The sequence below is a fragment of the Cynocephalus volans genome, chromosome 1 (genome assembly GCF_027409185.1).
Source record: "Cynocephalus volans isolate mCynVol1 chromosome 1, mCynVol1.pri, whole genome shotgun sequence".
In the NCBI taxonomy this organism is placed as follows: Eukaryota; Metazoa; Chordata; class Mammalia; order Dermoptera; family Cynocephalidae; genus Cynocephalus; species Cynocephalus volans.
Window position 1 is genome coordinate 6206606 of NC_084460.1, and position 22348 is coordinate 6228953.

Sequence of the window (22348 nt, forward strand, 5' to 3'; positions counted from 1 at the left end):
AAAGGATGATTTGGTCCCTCTGAAGAGAGTTTAGCTTTCAAAGGTATGGCAGGAGTGGGGCTGAGAGCCAGAGAGGCAAGACTTAGAGAAGTTGAGGGTCACCAGCAGGATCCAGTGAGAGCCATGCTTGGCAGCTGGAACAAAGAACACTTTGAAGTATACAGGGCTCTGGCATGTTTGTTGATCGACTTATCCAAGGCCTCGGCCAGCTGCATTTGTTCCAGAGGATTTCATGGATTAACTCCCTGGGCTTTGGAAAATTGTTTCTTTTTAAGAAAGGCCAGTTTTGAGGTGGCTGTGAAGGAAGTGTTCCAGGCAGGCTGGCAGGCCATGGAGGTCACATGTGCTGGCAGGATGGCCAGGGGCTCCCAGGCAGGGAACAAGTGTACTCGTGCCGTCCACACTTGTGAGGGCTTCTCCGAGGGCCTCTTCTTGTAAGTGCCCTGTCTAGAGTACAGAGGAGTGCAGATGCCTGGGCCCAGGAGCAGCAAGGACTCCCTAGTGCTGAAGGTTGCTAGGCACTGGGGGAGGTTTCCCAGGGAGACTGTGGCTAGAAACACCATCTGCCAAAGATGATTTAGTTCCGGAAGAGGCAAGGGAAAGAACGAGATGGTCCTTTCTGTCCTAGTTAATCTTGGTGCTGTTCATTTGGGGCTGAGCTTTCTCTTCCTGAAGTAGAAGTGATGGCAACTTGGTCCTGGGCAAACTTTGAGTGTCTTGTAAAAGGGAGGGTCCCACCTCCCTGGCTTCACCCCATGCCCTGCTGTGGCTCGGGTGTACGGCCCTGGCAGCAGGTATGGCAGGCTCAGGTGCTGTGCAGGGCAGTGGGAGACATGGGCAGGTGACTGAATGCTCATACTTTGTCAAAACACTGACGGTTACAAAATGCCTCTGCCTCTATTCAGGCAAGGGTGAACAACAAGCAAAATGGCTTCAATATGCAAAAGACATTCCCTGGAGGCCAGAGGAATGCTAATCCTAGAGCCAGGAAGGAGTAATAGGGATTAGTGCTTGATTTATAGACTGGCTGAAAGAAATCAACTAGGCTAAACCTGTCTAAATTCTGTCGTCCACATGTGTGCTTTAGGAGATGGGCCCAATGAGGTTTGAAAAACGTCTCCTCTCTATTGACAGGAGCAACAGCAAAGCACCTGACCAGAGTTTAGGGTGCAGGAATGCTGAGCCTGTGGGTTTCGGACTCAGAATCACACATACCCCTCTAGACAACTCAAAGTCATTGTTTTGTGGAGAATTTGAAAAACGAGAATAGTGGATTGTCCATTTAGGACAAGTGTCCAGGCACACCTGAAAGCAAGGAATCAACTTCAAACCATGGAAGCTCTGTGTTTTCTGTAAAAACCTTCCTTGACAAAAAACAAAGAATGGGTTTCAGTTGGCATCACAGTAGGGAACAGAATTCTACACAGATGGTTCAGCTCAAAGGAATTTTTTGAAGGGCATATTTACAGAGGAGTAAGGAAACCAGCAAGGAATATTGAGGTACCCAGGGCTAGCAGTAGAGGGGCCGGTACCACCCAAGGTCTGAAGGGACAAGGGGGAAAGAGTGTTATTGGAGTCCAGAGAGAGCCAGAGCTGGGGAGGAGGGACCATGTGAGGTAGAAGCTGTGGTCGTGGAAGCAGACGGCCGATGCAGAGAGAAGACACCTTAACATCTCTTTCCTCCTGTGTTCCAGTGTCCTGCCAGTGTTTCTCATTGGTCAAACCAACCTGCAGCCAGGCGCAGCCCACAGGCATCAGGCTTCCCAGCACAGACTAGGAAGTGGAAGAGCAGACAGGGGACTGAGAAGTCAGCAGGGAGTAGGAGTTTCTTCACAATATTAACTTAGTTTGGCCAACCCTGGAAAGCTTGTCCTGAGAAGGGGCATTTTAAAAGAGGTTACCCACTTCCTGATTACTCTGTCTCCAAGACTAGCATGTCTACCTTGTAAAACACGGTGAACAAACTATAGCGAAACTTGAAGTATCCCCCACTGCCTGAGTCTGAGCCTCTCTTCTCTGTGAAATATCAGCTTTCTGAGAGCAGGGGCTGAGTCTTTTCCTACCAATTGTCTGGAGTAACTATAACCTCCCACCCCCACCCCCCAACAGAGCTGTGTACAATGTTTCACAATTTACAGAGCACAGTGACTCAATGAACCTTCACAACAGCATTTTGAGGCTGACAAATTGGCAACAAGGTGGCCTTCTTGCCGAGGTGCCTGAGTTCTCTGGTGAGAGAAGATGAGCATGCCTGGCTGAGCAAGTGCCACAGCACTCTAAGGGTGACCATAAAGCCCTCCACAGTGAAAGACCACGCCGTACAAGCCAGCAGGGGCCCATGGCTGAGAGACGGCAGGAAAGTCACTGACCTTTCCTTCTGGCTTAAGGCTGGCCAAAGATGTCTCAGGTGGGGCTCCTGGTCCCTCAGCAATACAGTCTCCAGTCCTGTATTGCTACTGTTCAGATTGTTCCTTGGGGTGAAGTCTTAATCTGCCTCAGGGAGAGCACAAGAAGTCATTGGTATGCCCTGGGGATCAGATGGCCATTGCCCTGGCCGGGCTGCAGGGTGGGTCAGCCCAGTCCCCCGTGGTGGTGGGGCAGGGTGGAGGTGAGGTGAGGATAAAAGAAAAGGGGGCTGAAGGGCGTCATCTAGAGACTCCCTCACTGGAGGCTGTGGCCTGTGCTCTCCCTCCAACAGTGCCATTGACCTGTTTGAGGTAACAGCAGACACTGCTCTTTCTCATGTCGGCCTCTTCCTCTCCTGAATCTCACTGAGTGCTTTTTCTCCACAGGGTCCTGGGTGGGTGGGCTTTGTCCTCTACAACCTTTATGAGGTAGCAGCTGCCACTGCTCAGGCTGGGCTGGGAGGGCCCAGGGGGGATGGGGTGTGGAATCCAGTATATGGCTTCCAATGTCTATTTGGGTGAAATGCAGGTTTTCCTCACTCTTGTGTTTCTCTTTCCCAGACTTGTCCTAAATGGAAAAAATTTTTATAGGTTTAAGTCCAAGGTGCAGCCCTAGAGCTGGTATTTTGCCTTTTGACACAAAACAAAGTGGAGACTGCCCTGAGTCTTGGAAGGTACTCATGGAGAATCTCCCCTAAGAGACAGTGTAGCTTACAGATTACTCACCAGACTGCCTGAGTTTGAGTCCTGGTGTTTCCCTTACTAGTTGGGTATAAGTTATTTAACATCTTACTTCCTCAGTTTCCTAATCTGTGGTATCTATGGTCGGGAATTGATATGAGGATTAAATGATAAAAAACTTTCAAGTGCAGAGAATAGTGCTTAGTGCGTACTGCATGCCATGTTAAATGTTGTTCTTATTTATTACAAGGCATACTCTTCTGAGCAGAGCAGCCTCCTAGGACTCTGGAAAGATGGCATCTGTGAGGCCACCACAGGGGCAAATATCCTCAAGCATCTCTTTAATCACGTCATGGCCTTGCTCACTGACCTTCAGTGAGTCTGCTTCCTTGCAGATGTGGTATAGTTCCTCTCCACAGTCTGGCTTCCAGCCTCACCCACTCCTTGCTACAAACGCTCTGCTTCAGCAGGGAAACCTGGTATGGGCCCCCAGACTCTTGTTTGCGTTACCTCCACCTCACCCTGCCTGAAACTCTCTCCTTCCTCACCTTCACCTCCAAAGCCTGTTCATCCATTAGATTCTGCTCCAGTTCCAACCAGCTCCCCCATGAAGTCCTGCCCATGCTCATGGATATCCCACCCTCAGGTCCTGCATCGCCTCTTGCGGCCTGCATGCTGGCATCTGCACTGTCCCTGCCTCATGTCATCAGCTATCTTCTCTAAATAAGCCTGTTGCTTCGTATGCTGACGACACCTTGAACAGGAAGCCAGAGAGCAGGTATTATTAAGCTGGAAACCTGTGGATTTACCCCTATATTTTTAAATACTTTCTTATGAACATGAGAAAGGAGCTACTTCCTGGAAGTTATTCCTAGGGCCTGGCATGATGGGGATTTGCACAGGTGGTTTTGTAGGGAGTGTCCATCCAAGGCAGTTGACTTGCTTTCTTGCTTCTCTCGCTATGCCACTATTATAATATGGAGTCTCCTCTGCATTTTAAATGCCTGTGAGGACAGCAGATGTGCTGTGGCTGCTGCCTCTAACTCTATTGTTTCCTGAAACAGGGGCACTTTTCAGTATGACTAGTGCTACGTTGTATTTATGTGTCCTATTGAACACATGTACATAGGCCCAGGATCTGAATAAAATAAATTCACAGCTAAAAGAAATCAATTTATAGGCAAACAAGAATCTGATGTTGGCCTTAAAAAGAAACTGCTTGGGGCCACCCTTTGGCTCTCTCGGGAGAGCGTGGTGCTGATAACACCAAGGCCACGGGTTCGGATCCCTATATAGGGATGGCCAGTTAGCTCACTGGTTGAGCGTGGTGCTAACAACACCAAGTCAAGGGTTAAGATCCCCTTACCGGTCATCTTTAAAAAAGAAAGAAAGAAAGAAAGAAACTGCTTGTATTATGTATTACACTTTAATTTTGTCCCTATTAGAAGTAGAATATCTCAACAATAGCTTTGCTTATTGACTATAGATTAGTTGTTAAGTGTTATTTGCCTCGATGACTTTTTGGATCACCTCAAGTCTAAATATCAGCAGCTCAAAGTGGGAAGCCAGGGGCCCAGGCACACGTCATTGGAGGAAGAAATAGAGCTGGTGGAAAGAAGCTTGGCCATTGGGAGCTGACGCTTTCTGAAGCCCAGGGAGCTCCTCTGAGATGCTGGATTTGGACCAACAAGGCAGCTATACCATGCAGACATGCTGTTTCTTTCAGAGGTGGAGAGAGGACCTTGACCTTTTTTGGGAATCAAATCAGAGTTTAACCAGAAGAAGAATCTAAACTTCTTGGAGTAACTTGGCAAAGAAAGCTAAGACAGTCAGAGGATATTTAAGAACTTTGCAAGATTTCCTGTGGACTGAGAGAAGACACTTGTAAATCCAGAAGGACACCACAGGGTGTCTGCAGAGAAGGGAAAGGTCCACCTTCCCTCCCCACAACCCAGGGTTTGGTCAGAGGGCAGATATTGTGAGTGGGTCAAGAAGACTCTATTTCCCTCAACACAAATGTCTGGACAACACTTGTATGCAGGTTCTGTCCTTGAGCCTGGCAAGCACTTGAGGGGTCGTTGTTAATACAGGTTTTATGTGGCAGCTTCCAGCAGGCAGGACTGACTTATCTAAATTCTGTATAGCAGTCAGCGAGAATCATCCTGGAATTAGTGATAAAGTTGGCCCTGCTTTTAAGGAGTGACATAAGATCATACTCCGGGCTTGATGGGGAGATAATGGTGAAGCTCTGAAGCATGTGCTACTTCTGCATGAGAGCAGCAGTCATAGTTCTGTAGGCTCCGTTTCTAATCTGGACACCCAGTGGTCACCTCAAAGTGCTCTAAGGAGCCCAAGCATCCTTTCAAAAGATATGAATACTCCTGAGCAGTTTAATAAGAAAAGCCCCTGTGTGCTTTATTCATTCAGATAAGATGTATCTATTGATGTTTCTGAGCTGTGAATGTTTCCCTCAGGTAATAGGAGGAAGCTTGATCTGGACAAGGGAACATGTCCTTTTTGCCCCATTGAGAGAGATCCTGAACACTCCCAAAAAACCAGGAAGCCTCCCAAGTAGTCACTGGGCTGCACTGAGAGGGTTCAGCAGTGACTGCCCAGTTTAGACTTGCGAAAGATAGTCATAGCAATAATGATGAACACAGCAACCCTTAGTAAAGCATACCAGATGGCAGATACCTTGCATGCATGGTTTCTAATTCTCACAATAACTGCATAAGATAGGCATTCCTATATCCTGTTTTCAAATGGGGAAACTCAGGCCTATAGAACTCAAGTATCTTACCCAAGGCCACCTAACTAGGAGTTGGAGCTGGAATTCTAACCTGGGTCTGTCTGATTTCAAAGCTGTGCTCTTTCTCCAGCGTGGTACAAGGGTACAGTTGGAGCAGGAGGTGATGGGCTCTGCTTTGAAGGGACACCAGACAGTAGGGGAGTGCCAAGGCTGGCTGGAATGCTTGACTCCTGGCTGGGGTGGGATCCAGCTCCCCCCCAGCCCTCAAGCGTCAAGGATGGGATGGATGTCCCTGTCAGTAGATATTGGTCCCCAGACAGCTGTCCTGCTGGCAGCACTCCCGGCCTGCCACCCTGCACAACTCCTTCAGCGTGCACAGGCCTCTCGACAGGGAGTGACAGCTATGATTCAACGCCAGCACCAGTGGCAGGAGGGACAGAGGGACGCGGGTGAGGCAGGGGGAAGGGCTGTTATTACCTCTTAACGCATTTCCACATTTCTCTGCTGTCAGAATGGTTTTGTTTTCTGATTTATTTTGATCTGCTTTAAAATTAGTTGCTGTGGTGCATTTGGTATGTAGTTGTCCTGCTAGCTAGCATCGTTATCGGTAATATAAGCCCAGCAAATGGGATTTTTCTTTCCTTATCTCAGTTTATGTCAGATTCTGCGTGTATTGAGGGCAAGGGAAAGGGATGACTGTGCGTCTGTCTGCCCTGACTCCTCACAGTGACCCTGAAGGGGGCAATCTTGAAGGCTGCATCTTCGCATAAGGTTCGTGCCTCATAGATTATCTAGTGAGCCTGCCCGAAACTGAGTTGCTCTTTGCTCTCTCCCGTCCACCCGCTCCCACCGCCGCTACACAGGCCCCAGCCTCCCTCCCACCCCTCTTGCAGCTCTGCATCCATTGCATTCCAGCTCGCAACCCCAAACGGCCCCAGTTCCCACCCTTGACCTCGTGCCCCCTCTGCACCCACTTGTGGAGAACACTGTATCCATGGAACAGTGTCGGGCCTGACCACTCTCAGCCCACAGCCCTGCCAGGCCCTCGCGCCACCCTCTGTGGGAAGGCGGCCTTTCCTCTCATGGCCAGGCCAGGATGAGGAGGAAGCCGCCACGTTGCCATGGAAGCTGGGCGGAGTGGGGTGGGCGGGGGAGAAGAAGCCAGCACTGTAAGATGGTGACGCTCTCAGTACCTCTAGGGGTGGCTGTTCACCAGCAGGCCCTCCCTGGAGGGGTCGCCCACGATGCAAATGCAGGAAACAGGCATTTTAGAGCCAGAAGGAAACTCAGAAACCGTCAAGCCCAATTTCTTCACCATTCAGAGGAGAAAACTGAGGCCTAAAGAGAGGCAGTGAAATGCTCAAATCACACAGCTGGTGGCAGTGGGTATGAGATAGGACCCGGATCTCTGCTGCGGTCTATCCATTGGCAGGCTGAGCTGGTTTCACGATTGGAGCAGACAGCTGCCAGTGCGCTGGCATGTAGGGATCTGCTGTTTCCTCTCTGGGATTCCTACCTTTAACATTACCTTTGGAGTAAGTCATGGATTAACAAACAGTTTATAACCACCAAAGAACCCTTTCTTCTAACAAGACCTTGCACAGAAAAGAAAAGAACAGGTATACTTTGGCTCAGGTGCCTGAGGACTATGGATGATCCAGAGCCCATCCATTTACCTTCTCCTGATTCTCCGAGGAGATGCCTTAGGCATCTCTCTAGAACCTTTAGAACTCCATGGAATATAGTGAGGAAACATTTAGGGCCTCCATTACCAGGGCAGATGAATACATGAAGACATTAACAGCTTCTGCACCTTAGCATGGGTGTGTTTAGCAGAGTAATTAAAAGCAGAGACAGGACTCTAAATAGAATTGGGCTCCCAACAGGATAGTCTTTGATTAAGGAAATACTCTGAAAGAGAAGGAAACGCTTGCAGCGTAGGATGGGCAATTCGTAGGATGGACAAGTCCAGCTGGAGTGCTGTTGAGTTGAGGGTGGGGTAGGTCGAGAAACGGGGCAACCTGGAAGAGGCCAGAACTCTAGCTACTCAATGAAATTACCTGGGGTATGCAAACCCTGGCACCTCTGCCGTGGCCTAAATTCTTTCCAGCGTATCATAAGGGTTGTAAAGTTGCTGAAAAAATTACAGCACCAAGCTTACCTATCAGGGACTATACCCTCAACTAACATTGACAAGTGATATTTGCATAGCACACGTCACTCTTAACAGAACACTCTCATAGGTTAGATGATTCTCCCCGTACCTCTAGAGGTGGCTATTATTATTTTTATCCCCATTTTACAGGTGTACAAACACAGGATCAGGAACCCAATAAGCCATTGCTTGGAAGCATCATCATTAACAATTATTTCTAAGTTATGTTGATTGGGTAATGTCCTAGAAACATTTAGTTTTATTTTTCTCTCTCTTCTTCTAGTATACAGGCAGACCACATGCATGCACATGCACACACACTTCCCTGAGGATTGATGGGAAGGAGGATTTCACTACTTGCATCTTAGAAGCAGTTTCCTTATCTTTGCTTTCTAACAAAAAACCACCCTCAGAACCCCCAGCTCTGCTCAGAAATCCAAGGAGACTTCAGGCAGCAACAGTGTCCCCCCTCCCCTGACCGTGCTGTGGGTGTCTATAAAGATGCCCAACAGGATGCCACCAACACCATTCCTTTCAAGGCTCCAGGCCAAGTGTGGTTTGAGTCCTTCACGTCTGGGTCTTGACCAGGCAATGTCCCAACAGGCTGAGGGAGGCTTCTCTCTCTTGCCTCCCCTACCTAATAAGAAGGTAGTTCCAGTCCTCTCCATCTTCCTCCAACCCAACTGCTTGTAACAAATGGATTTGTTTACTCTGCTGCTTCTTTATCATATGTTAACACTTCATTACTGGGCTTGATCCTATTACACCTGCACAGAGAGAGAGAAGAGTGGAGGGCCCTGCAGAGTTTACACTAGTGTAGAAACCCTCTTTAATCTTATCACACTGAGGGTGGTTACATAGCGTCACCACTTTTAGCAGAGTCAGGTGCTGACCTCAAGGTCTGCAGTAAGGACCACCTCATTCCCCACTGGCCCACCCGTGCCAGGGGCATTAATTCCAGGAACTTTGTCCAGGCTGCTGGTATCATCTGCGCAGAGTACAGAAGTGTATCTGATTTAAAAATCCACAGGAACAAACCAATGGGTGGAGTCACCAAATATCCAGATGTTTTCTCCTGGCTTTTATATCTGTCACTTATTTTTATTTTTATTTTTTTATTTTTTATTTTTTTTTTGGTCTTTTTTTGTGACTGGCCGCACCGCACTCAGCCAGTGAGTGCACCGGCCATCCCTATGTAGGATCCGAACCCGCGGCAGGAGCACTGCTGAGCTCCCAGCGCCGCACTCTCCAGAGTGTGACACGGGGTCGGCCCTCTGTCACTTGTTTTTAAAGATGTTTTTATTGTCTGAGGTATAATTTTTATACATACAGCAAGATTTACCCACTGTAGGTCTACAGTTCTATGAATTTTTAAAAACAGCTTTATTGAGGTAAATTGACATAACAGACTACATGTTTCAAGCATATACTTTGAAAAGTTTTGACATATGTGTACACCGTGAAGTCTTCACCACGATCAAGAGAGTGAGTGTATCTGCCACCCTCAGAAGTTTCCCCTCGCCCCTTTGTTATCCTGCCAGCTCACTGCCCCCACCCTCCCGTCTCTGTTCTGTTACCAGAGACTTGTCTATATTTTCTGTACTTTTACATAAATGGAATCATTACAGGGTGTACTTATTTTCGACTGATTTCTTTCATTCAGCATAGTTACTTTGAGTTTCATGTATGGTGTTAGGTGTATTGAGAGCTCATTCCTTTTCATCGTGAGTAGCGTGCTGTGGTACAGATATGCCACAACTTGTTTATTCATTCATCTGCTGATGGACATTTGGGTTGTTTCTAGTTTGGGGCTATTTAAATAAAATGGGTATGAACATTTGTGTACAAATCTGTGTATGGATATATGCTTTCCTTTTCTTTTGAGTAAGTACCTAGGAGTGGAACGGTTACATCAGATGGTAGTTTATGTTTAACTTTTTAAGAAGTTGCCAAACTGTTTTCCAAAGTGTTGTACCATTTTATACTCCCATCAGCAGTGCATGAGAGTTTCAGTTCCTCTACATCCTCACCAACACCTGGTATGGTCAATATTTTTAATTTTAGCCATTAGCATATACAAGAGTACTTCAGAAAGTTTGTGGAAAAATAGAATTAAAAGATAATCTGAATCTTTGCATGAACTTTTTGAAGTACTGTCACATATGTAGTTTTCAGTCTGTATTTCCCTAATGACTAACAATATTAAACGTCTTTCCCGTGCTTATCTGCCATTCATATATCTTCTTTGGTGAAGTGACTGTTCACATCTTTTGCCCATTTCATACTGGGCCATTTTCTTGTTATTGCATTCTGAAAGTTCTTTATATATTCTGGCTGGCTACAAGACTTTTTAAAAATCAGATATATGCTTTATGAATATTTTATCTCAGTCTGTGGCTTCTCTTTTCCCTGTCATCTTTGTTGGAAATCATTTTCCATATATGTGTGGGTCTATTTCTGGGCTATCTGTCCTGTTCCATTGATCCATCTATCTTTACACCATTCCCACACTGTTATGGTTACCGTAGCTTTAGAGTAAGTCTTCAAATCAGGTAGTGCTAGTTACCCCCTTCAACTTTGTTCTTTTTCAAAGTTGTTTTAGTTAGTCTGGGTCTTTTGCATTTCTATATGAATTTTAAAATCAGTTTGCCTATTTCTACAAAGAAAAGTTTTTGCTTCATGAATTTTGAAGCTCTGTTAATAGGTGATAAACATTTAGGATTGTTTTGTCCCCTTGAAGAATTGACCCCTTTGTTATTGTAAAAAAGACCTTCTTTATCCCTGGTAATATCCTTTGCTCTGAAATCTTCTTTGTCTGATATTAACATAGCCACTTCAGTTTTCTCTTGATTTGTCTTGGTATTGTGTATCTTTCCCTATCCCTTTACTTAAAGTGATTTCTTATAAGCAGCATATGGTTGAGTTTTCTTTTTTTTTTTTTTTTTTTGGGTGGCTGGCTGGTACAGGGATTTGAACTTTTGACCTTGGTGTTACCAACTGAGCTAAGCAGACAGCCCTGGGTCTTGCTCTTTTATTCAGCCTGACAATCTCTGACTTTTTACTGGAGTAATTCAGCCCATCTGTATTTAATGTGATTATTGATATTTTGGTAGGTTTAAGTTTATCATCTTGCTGTTTTTTTCTATTATTCCCATATGTTCTTTGTTCCTTTTTCCCTCTTTTCCTGCCTCCTTTTGCATTAATAGTAATTTTTATGATTCCACTTTACCTCTTTTATTGACTTATTAGCTAAAATTCTTTGTTTTGTTATTTTAACAGTTGCTTTAGGGTTCATAGTATGTATACATTCTTAATCACCACAGTTTACCCTCAATTGTTATTTTACCACTTCATGTATAGTATAGGAACTATATAATAGCATTCTTACATTTCTCCCTTCCTGGACTTTATGGTATTGTTGCCATATATTCTACTTATGCATTTGTTATAAACCTCATATAAATTGTTCTTATTTTTACTTAAACAGTCAATTATCTTTTAAAGGAGAAATTATATATACTTACCCATGTACATAGCATTTCTGGTACTCTCTGTTCCTTTATGTAGATCCACATTTCCACCTCATATTATTTTCCTTCTGCTTAAAGGACTTCTTTAACATTTCTTGTAGTGCAGGTCTGCTGGTAATGAAATCTTTTAGCTTTTGTATGTCTGAAAAGAAGTATTTATTTTTGAAAGATATTTTACTTAGTGTGAAATTCTAAGGTGACAGTTTTTTCTTGCAGCAATTTAAAGCTGTTGTTCCATTGTCTTCTTGCTTATGTTGTTTCCAACTAGAAATCTGCTGTCTTTGTTCCTCTGCACATAAATGTATCTTTATGCTCTCCACATTTAACATTATCTCTTTATTACTGGTTTTGAGCAATTTGTTTTGACATGCTTTGGTGTAATTTTTTTGTGTGTGTGTTTTTAATTGCTTGGCATTCATTGAGCTTGAATTTGTGGGTTTATATTGTTTAAATTAAATTTGGTAAAATTTTGTTTATTATTTGTACAACTTTTTTTGTCCCCAACAATCCTATGGAAACTCTAATTACACATATTTTAGGCTGCTTGAAGTTATCAAATAGGTGAGTGGTGCTTTTGCATTTTATTTATTTTTTTCTGTCTTTCATTTTGGATAGTTTCTATGTCTGCAAGTTTACTAATTTTGTTTGCCATGCATAATTTGTCTGTCTGCCTGCCTTCTTTCCTTCCTTCCTTTAGAAGATCCTAGGTAGATTTACCTAATCTGATGATGATTATTATTTTAAAACTAGTTCAGAGCTTCCATCCCCAAAGCTAGACTACTGATTGGAGATCCTGGAAGGAGGAAATCCAGGCAGCGACACTGCTGGAATTTGGTGGACTTTGTGTGATATCAGACTTTGGAGGCTAGAATGGGGTGTATCCAGTTTTTCCTGCTTCCTCCCTCTCCTTCTTTCTTTATGCCCAAAGTAAGGACAGTCCTGTGAGTCAAAAGACACCAGACAGCCCTGTAACATGTTCCTGGCTCACAGAACTTAATGCTTGGATTTCCTTCCCAGCAGAGAAACCTGGGGAGCATCTCTGAGGAATAAGGCAGGAACAGCTGTTCTGTGGGAGCTGAGTTTCAAATGAACACCTGGGAGGAAACTCAGACATTGGAAGCCCTGCCTGGGGCAAGGACTGTAGGAGGAGATCATTGAGACCACTTCTTCCCCCACAGCTGCATCAGAGGGGAGAGTGTTGCCCCATGCAGGACCTCAGGAGGAGAGGGAATGAGAGTGCCCTGTACATGTGTGCTCACAGGGTGCTGCTGTGCCCACCAAAGGAGCTGTCAGGAACAGATGAGGCTCACCTACTTCCTGCCAGAGAGAAGAAAATTTAGCTTTCTTCAGGCTTGGTCACCTGCTTCAAGATCCGTCCTCATTCTAAAGGATGTAGAGCATGTGTCAGTTTGGATTGCTTTCAGCTTCAGGGAACATGATGCTTAAGAAGTCTGGAAGTAGCCTCAGGATTGGTCCAGCAGCTTAACTGAGAACCAAATCTCTTTATCTCTTTCTATTTCCTTATACTAAGCTTGTTGGCTTTTCATGCTCAAGCTTGTTTTCTCATGGTTGCAAGATGGTTGATGCAGCTCCAGGCATCACACCCACACTCAAGGCAGAAAGAACAAGGAAGGAGTGGTGCCAGCAACACTCTGTCGCTTCTCACAGGAAACAGAGACTTTGCCAGAAGCCCTCTAAGACAATACTTCTTGAACTTCAATATGAGTAAGTGTCTCTTGGGAGTCTTGTTAAAGTACAGATTTGGATACAGTAGATCTGGGGCAGAGCTTGAAAGTCTGCATTTTGACTGAGCTCCTAGAGTATGTCAGTGCTGCCAGAAACTATTTTGAGTAGCAAAGTATGAGGCTACCTCTCCTTCATCTTGTTGCTAGAATTCAGTCACATGGTTATAAGTAGCTGAAAGGGAGGCTGACAAACTATCTTCCTTTCTTCAGGCTTTATAGTGGAAGGGGCAAAAGAGAAGAGAGCAGGAGGAGAGAGTTGGGGTAGCAGACCCACCTCAGTTACAGAAGTCTACCGAAAACACAGTCTGTGGAAGCATCTGAAGTTGAGCTTTCACCTCCATGAGGGAAGACTATGGACCCCTTACACTACATCCACCCCCAGTCTGTAGGGTCAGGGCATCACTGCCTCAAGCCAGTCCATCCCACATGCTCCCTGAAGTAGGGATTCCTGCTGATAGCATTTCATCACCTCAGCACCAAGCACAGTGCCTGACACACAGCAGGCACCCAATAAATGTCTGTTAACCTGAAATGTTACTAGCATCTGGTCTTAAGACAGTGCTTCTCAAACTTTAATGTGTGTACCTGGGGCATTGTGTTAAAATGCAGATTCTGGTTCAGGAGATCCAGGATGGAGATACACTGCCTTGGCTCCCAGGGGATGCTGCTGCCGCTGATCCTGGCCCCACTCTGAATAGAAAAGGCCTTGTGCATACAGGGTCAAGTCCTCCTCCCTGACTCAGCAGCACCCACTTGTTGTTCATTCATGCAGGCAAGATGCTGTTTGTGAGGATGTTAGCAGATGTTAGACATGGGCGTGTGGGGGAGGGCAAGGAGGGCCCCAGCTGTTTTTGTTTCCAAGCTGGGGGGCCTGGATGCCGGAGATCTCTTCCCTTGTTTCCTTGGGCTCCTGCCTGCTGAAAATGAAAATGAGTGGTATACCCAGGTGAGCAGAGAGGCCAGCCAAGCACATCTTTCAGCAACTCTTAAACACGCCAGCCCCCCACTCAGCCCTGGCCTTCAGGAAGTGCTGGGACTCTGCTGGGCTCCATGAGGGACAGATGTGTTTCAGATGTTTGAGCTTCACCAGGGGAGTGGATGGAAGTTGGGGAGAGGGAGCGAAAATGCATTTTTGTGAACATTTGTGCCCACGGGAAAGCTGAATTCTCTAGCGCAGGGCTCTGCTTTCTTTTTTCCCCTTAAGTAGCGGGAACCCAGTTACTGGAATTTATTCTGAATTAGAAGCCAAACAAAAAGTTTCTGTGGTTTCAGTTACACAAGAGGCTGCTGCCAAGATGGAATGAATGAGAGGAACTCTTGAAAGGAAGAGTTGGTGAGGAGCTGGAGGGGCACGGGCCCGGGGCACAGCACAGCACATTTCTCTGTCTGGGGCGCCCTGCCCACTTATGCTCTGTCAGCTTTTTAGGGAAAGAACTGACTGTACCCGTCTTCCTCCCAGAATCAAAACAAACAAATGTCTGTGAAAGTTGGGCCTATTCTGTCAGACACGTACACATGTAAATGATTACCATTTCTTTGTCATTCACCATAATTCAGGCCTCACACTCTATGGGGTCTTGCTTTGTCTGGTTTCCTGACTGGCTGGCAGTCAGCCCCTGTGGCTCTCATGCAGCCTTGCTCTGGTGCAAGTTTGCAACTAGTGCCTGCTGCTCTGAGGGGCAGTGAGGATAGTCATCTTCTGCTGGTCGTCCCAGCCTTCTCTTTACTCAGTGCCATACGCCTCCTCCCGGTACCTTCCTGAGAGCCACAGGATGGGCCTGCGCTGGAGCTGTCTGCTTTCCTCTCTCCAGCCTGCCCTCTGGTGGGAGCGCTCCTTCAGTGCGTGGGGCCTGGGCAGGGCAGGTCTGCAGGTTCCTGGGGTGTCCTCCTGCAGTGCCCAGCTTCTCTTCTGCTCCCAGTGGGGAGAGGTGGGCCCCTAGGTGCTGGTGGCAGCTTCTCTCTCCATCCCATCTCTGCATGTTCACCTGACAGGAATTTCCCCTTCCTTGTATCAAGTGTGTTGGCATGGATTATGGGGCTGACTGAGCTCACCTCTCTGAACGCAGTGCCATCATATTGGCAGCTAAAAATGGGCAGCAATGGTGGGAACATTTACACCACAGAAAATGCAAATGCCACCTCCCCAAAACCAGTTGTTAAAACACTTACCAACACTCTGCTGTTTAAAACCACTGGTGAAGGTGAGGTAGGGGTGGAGGGAGAGCCCAGGCTGTAGAGGAAATCAACCACCTTTCTATCCCAAAGCCTATGCTGGTCACCACTGAGAGCTCTCTGCAACTTAGGAGCTCTGTTCTCTGGAACTCTCTTTGAACACCTCTTTACCCCAAGGGGGTTGATCTGGTTTTTCTATTAAGGGACTTTGCCCTGGAACACAGCTGGAATTACTCAAAGTGGAACTATAGACAGGACTCATTTTCTATGTTCCTAGTCTCCCTTCAATCTCCCTCCACCGTTCCCTGTTCTCCAAATCCCATCTTCATAACTGACATTATTTCTACTTTTTTTCTTCATCCTAGCCAATGTGTTCATTCAAAGAGAGGCAAGAGCATGCCTACCCAGGGACTTTTTTGGGGGGTGGGCAGGGAGTGTTTTATTAGGAATTTAAGTTATAAGTCCAAAGAATGCCATATTGATGGTGTTTCGTCAGTTTCCACAGGTGATGGGGAGGTGCTTTTTAAATCGCACAGCTTTTAGTATTTTAAATCATCACCCTTTAGAGATCCTTCTGTCCAGCCCTCTTTTTATAGGCCAGGAGGCTGAGGCCCAGAGAGCTTTCCCAGTGGCTGAGCTCTAACTGAAACTAAGGTCTTCTGGTCCCATTGCTGTTTTTTCCGCTCAGCTGTTTGAAGGGCTGCTGCCTCGTGTGCATTATGGATGACTGCTGGAGTTATCAGAATGAACATAGAGTTACCAGGGACTGAATACTTACTATTTGCCTCTGGAAACAGGCAGTAGTTTTCTTTGTCCTTTTGAGAAGTGAAGTTAAACCTCCTCAGCCCTGCACACCCCTTTTCCTTGAGCACTAGTGCATGTGCAGCATGCTGCTGATAGCAGTGCCATTTACCCTATACCTCCTTACCTCCTCCAGACAGCTTTCCTCTGAGGTTTGATGATCTCTGGCTAAGTACACTATGGAGTCGTAAGAATCTTGTGCAGATTCTGTCTCCTAGGGCAGTTCAGGAACCATTCCACCAGCTGGCCCTGGCATCCTGGAAAGCATAGGCAATTGCTCTGGAATAGGTTGATTACATCCCACAAGTACTCTTTACACTTCTCCCCATCAAGGGTGCTTGCAGTTCCAGTTTCCTCTTTGAGTCAGCTTTCTATTACTGGGTTTGTGTTTCTTGATAGGGTCTGTGTTTTCCATGGTCTTCAGAAGTGGCTCTTTCTGCCCAATTTAGATTCAGGGCTGAGAACCTGCCCTTGCATTCTGTGTTTTGTGTCCTTGTCAGGTCTTTGCCTCCTCTGTCTGGTCTCCCTCAGGAGCACTCAGTGTCCCATGCTTGTGTCTACTACACACGTGAGGAAAAACATCCAGATTAATCACCATGCTGCAGGGTGCCTGCCACCCAGTGGCTCTGGTAGCCCCAGTCAACAGATTCTTTAGTGTAGCCTTCATTGGTAGAGCTGCTACTGCTAGCAGCCGAAAGGTAGTATGAATATGCATGTGTGACCTGAAAATTACATTGTAAACAGTAGGACAACACATGTATAGAATGGCAAATTTTAATTAAAAGTTTGTTCCCCAACTCAGCCTGTCTGTAAGGATACAGAAATGCCAAGCTGTCAGGCTGCCAGTCAGGTTAAGAGGGTTCCCTCCTGCAAAGTGGACCAAGCTGGAAGAACTAGGGCTTCATTGAAATTGGATTCCTTTGATTAATTATGCACCAGATGCATCCCATGTGGGGAAGATGTGCCCCCAGGCAATTAGCACAGTCCGCAGGAGCCAAAGCTTCCTGAAATACTGGGTCTCCTCTTATGCAAAGTTAGAGGGGTGCAAACAGGACAGAGGGAGCTGTGATGGGTGGGGCTTTTGTGTGCAAAAAAGGAGCAGCTGGGAAAGAAGAACACATCAGCAAGCTGTCCTCCAGTGGGTGTGTCTGTCAAGGCACTGTGCCCAGTAGTAATCTTAAGTTTGCTGGACTGCCTGGGGAGGGGCTGACAGAGAAGGGAAACCAGGAACCCTGTTGGACAAAGCTCACTGTTGTAATGATCAGAAACCCAGTTTCCTATGACAACCTACAGGGAAGGGAGAAGAGCTGAAGAGTCTATTAAATGTGTGCTTGCTGCCTGGTGTCTCGCATACTCAGGAAATCAGATTTGTACAATGGAGATCCATTCATGCAACAAATATTTATTGAGTACCTACAATGTGCTGGCGTGGTGCTAGGCACTGGGGCTGCAGCAGTGGATGAGATAAACAGTCTGTACCCTCTCTGAGATTTCTGCACCATTGGAAGATATGGATACAAACTGGCATTACATGATAAATGTTATCAGGGCCATGCGTGCAGTGGTCCACAGTGCTTATAAGTGGACACTGGGGGACACCTAGTTCTAAAATCATTTTTTAGGAGTGGTCACACCCAGTCAGAACAGAAGAGCTTTCCTGTTTTACTGTTTTTATGCTCACATTCACTTAGCTCAAGTTACTCTTGTACTGGTCAGAGGAAACTTGTGTCGAGTCACATAGAATCACTGACTATTTGCATTTGGTCCAACCCTCCTACTTTGAACACAATGTCACTGAAGCCAGAGAAGTTAAGGAACTTGTCCAAAATTATGCAGCTAGTTAGCCATAAAGCTTGAATAGAAATCTGCTTTCCTGATTTCTAGGTTAGTATTTCTTTGACTTTAACTCACCTTTGAAAAAATGAAGCCAAATTCAGGGAAAGTTCTTGGGCACTTATGGCCAACTGCCTGCACTCTGAAGAATTAATGTTTAAATTGGCCCAGCAAAGCTAAAGTCTGCAGGTGGGTAAGTGTGGACAGGTGGAGAATCAGCATCAGCAGAGGGCTTCTGGCCAGTACTGCTTCACGTGGCAGATGTCGTGGGGGTGGGGGTATGACAAAGGGCATCAGGAACGGGAAGGTGCTGGGGCCCTGTCCTCTGGGCCTCCCTGGGCTCAGCAGGGCAGATGCGTGTTTTCAGAGGGGGTTTGTGCTGACTGCCTCTGGGAAACCTTTCAGGGTAGTAGTCGCATAAGTGAAACCTTGGAGCACATACCTCCGGGGATCAATGAGAGTGAGAAAGTGCTGGTCAGAAGCACAGAAAACACCCTCTTTTGGAGAAAGAAATGGTAAAGGAGTTTGCAGACTCAGGAAGAAGACCACACAGCCAGGTGGGAAGGCTGCAGTGGGGACATGATTAATTGTACTGTCAGTGGTGAAAAATGACCAGAGGAGCTTGCGCCTGGGCTTTATTATGGAAATATGCTCAGGGCTGCTCCACCCAGGGTCCCTCCTGCTGGGCCCAGAGCTGCTCCACTCAAGGCCATGGGGAATGAGAAAAGGAGTCAAGAACTCATCCCAGAGTGAAATGTTCACCTTGTCTGGAGAGGTTGTACATATCACAGGGATCTGAAATGGTTAAAGGAATAAAATGTGTTCCAGGAATAAAATTTCTGGTGTCATCAGTGCTGGTTATAGGATCCTTGGGACGTAAGGATGACTTCCTGACTTGTGTAAGACAGCACTGTTTGGCTTTCTCAAATGTGTTGTCTGAATCAGCCAACCTATCAATGAAAAATCGTGGTGGTTTTCAGCATGGATGTTGGAGTTATGCAGACTGGATTTAAATCCCTAGTTCTACCAATTGCCAACCATGAGAGCAGGGCACATAAACTCGTGAGTCCTAGTTCCTTTGTAATAGGAGGTAATAATTCATACATCATAGGATTATTGCACAGATTAAAAGTATGTAACATACTTAGTAATGTGTCTGGCATGTGGGAGGCACTTGAATGGGTAACCCTTGTTAAAACAAAACAATGAAAGGTCTTTCCTTTGAAGCCAGGAAAAAAGTTTTTGGAAATGGAGCAGTCTTTTAATGAGGAGTCCTCAGAAGTCAGAAACACCAGCCAAAACAACCAAAATGGAACCCAGAAGGGTATTTTTCAAAAGGCCCTTCTATTACCCGCTCCGCAGTCCTGCCGTGGAGCCAGCGTGCAGAATTTGCCTGCACCACCTACTGGTGGTTTCTCGAAACTACGGACTTTTTTTCTTGATTTGGCTCCTTGGTGAGTAGGACACCAGGGAGTGGGGGGAGGAAAGGAAGGTAACTAGTAGTTTTGCAGTTGTTTTGATTACTTCAAGTTGAGATGTTTGTAAATAAGATGTTAGAATCTGGAGATTTTGTTTGGTCTTGTGTTCGGCATAAATATAGTTTTATTAAAACTTGTCACAGAAGCATCCTGCAGTGGAGAACGCGGGATTTGGCTGTGACGGCTAGGGGCGACTTTCCGAATGGCAGCTCTTGGAAAAGCTTTTTCTGGGTAGTGCATCCAGTCCCCTGTCTTCCTGGTTCACTATTTGTCCCTTCCAAAAAGCAAGAGAGGTGAGTGTAACCAACCCCTGAAGTTGGTTCATTTGCCATCAACGTCACCTCTATTTACTAGGTGGGAAAAGGGATTCACATGCAAAAGAAGGCCTTTTCCAGAAATCTTTGGTGAGCCAGAAGAAGAAAGAAATCTAAATTAGGGAGCTGTGCCACATTTCATTTTGAGGTTTTGTTTGGAAGCATTTTTCCAACTGAGAAGGCAGGAAAGGGCCTTTCAATTACTCACTGTTCTGTTGGATTTAATGACCTGCCTTGGTCTGAGCTGCTCTGAGCCTGACTCAGTGAGATCAGCAGGAGGGTGTCACTAGGATTGGACATAGGGGAAATCAACTGATGGACATCTATGAAGCACTGCTAAGTGCCAAACCCTGTGCCAGTGCCTGCGGAGGCAAAGAAGCGTGGGACCTGACCTTGTCCTTAAGAAGATGAGGGTTCATAAATAAGTATACAATAGTGACGCAAATGATGAGTCCCACAGGACAGGCCTGTCCTCTTGTGCAACATTAGAGAAGAAGCATGCAAGTGTTTAGTTGGATATGGTTCCTGACCTTTGAGGTGATGATTCATCCCATGCACATTTATTGTGTCCTGTCTATGTGTGAAGAGAACATATTTGTAAATACTCTAAGGTATTTGAAGAAGATTCAGGTTGGGTACCTTTTGTCATCCCTCTCACATTGTACAGCACAGAGGTCAGGAGCACTATTTGAGGAATAAGACATGCCACATTTGAAACCTCAGCATTTACCAGCTGTGTGACCTTGACCAAGTTTTTGAACTTCTCTACAGCCTCATATATTCAATCAACAAACATGTATTGATTATCTCCTGTGTGGGTGCTGGGGTATGGTACTGGTCAGAGCAGATAGGCTAGAGGAGAGGAGGGGCTGGTGGCACAGAGGATGTGCATAAGTAGGTGAACAGGGCAGAAAGGGCAGGTTGTGAGCACACCTAAACAAAGCTGCCTTCTTAGGTGGCTTGGGCATCTTCTGGTTCTCAGTCAAATGTCTACACCAAATGGGCAGCCCCTGGATAAAAGTCCAAGTGGAAATGTGTTTGTAGTATCCCTTCCTGGTTTCTCCTCATTCCATGTCATCTGTGCCCTGCAGCATAAGCCCACACTGGAGCGCTAGTGGGAGTCTGCGTGCCTGGTTTAAAGGGGTACTGCCAAAGAGCTTTCCGTAATTGCTTCCTTTCTCTTATTTTCTGGTGTATTTATTAGTTGTAGAAGCCCCTTGGCAACCCAGGAAATTCCACTTCCGTCTGCAGCTCATTTATCCTTCCCTGGTGAATGCCCAGGCACAAATACTTGTGTGCATTATTTGGTTGTTTGTGAGGGCTCTTGTGAAACCTGAGGCCCTGGTGGGTGCATTTTAGGTTGTGGGGGGCGATGGAGAAGGAGAGGGTGAGGAAGCCACTGGAGGTGAGGTGCTGTTCGGTGTGCCATGTTGACCGTCATCTTGCTTCTCCTCTGGGTATGAGCATCGACCCCTGTGAGTGGTCTGGAGGGCCAGTGGTGCTTAAGTGACCATCTTCATGCCTGTGAAGTCCTCTTGCAAGGAAACGGTAATACTTTCAAATCTCCTCTGAAGACCAAATGCAAAAGCAGTGGGCTCAAACTGTAGCATAAGTGTTCTAGGATAGACATGAGCAAGTTTCTCCTGATAAAGGAGAAATGCCTTTTTCCTTGTTAAAATAAGCTTTTATAAATATGAGTGATTCTCATCCGATTATGACATGATGACATAAATGTAGTTCTATCTGCAGGCAGTGGAATAAACTAAATGTCTAGTACTCCTAATTAGTGTTGGTATAATTAATAGTTTTCAATGCTTTGACTCCACAAACACCTCTAACACCTAGATTCTTTCACAATTTGACTTTTAGAATAGCTTGCTTTGGCTCATTAGTTATTTTTTGTACGTATTTTTTTCCAAACCAGATTGTACACTTATTTTTATTCACTAGACTAGTGCCTGAATGTGGTAAACAATAAGTGTTTGATGGGTGACTGATAGATTATAGCAGCTCCCAAATTCAGCCAACGCTTATGTATATTACAGTTTATCATTTTTTCTTAACGTGACAGAGAACTCTTGTAGTAACTCCAATAGCAAGTCTTCTTTTGTATTAGTATATTAGTTTAACCAGTTATTAACTGTCTAGTAATATGAGCCATCCATTGTCAGGTGCTAGTAATTCAAAGTAATACAAGACACAATCTTGGCATACACCAGGGATGTTCACCATTCCACATGGGAAACAGCCATGCAAACTAATATAAAGACATAGTCTTTATGTACCTTAAAGCAAAATATCAATAGATAATATATTAATGAAGAGTATATATTAATTTAAAACAGAGTGAATGCTTTCTGGCTGGCATAATGGGAGAGTTTGATAGAATATATTTGAGGTGGGTCTTGTTGGATGAGTAGGTGTTAGTGAGAAAAATGCTGGTGGTGGTGGTGGGTACTGGAAGAAGGAAGGATGTTCTAGGTTG

General features: G+C 45.7%; 1 protein-coding gene across 1 annotated transcript in view; it reads left to right on the top strand.

The window, feature by feature from the left end:
• The window catches only part of CACNA1C (calcium voltage-gated channel subunit alpha1 C), a 609830-nt gene that overhangs the window by 197957 nt on the left and 389525 nt on the right, over positions 1-22348 (top strand). The gene's annotated exons all lie outside the window — the stretch shown is intronic.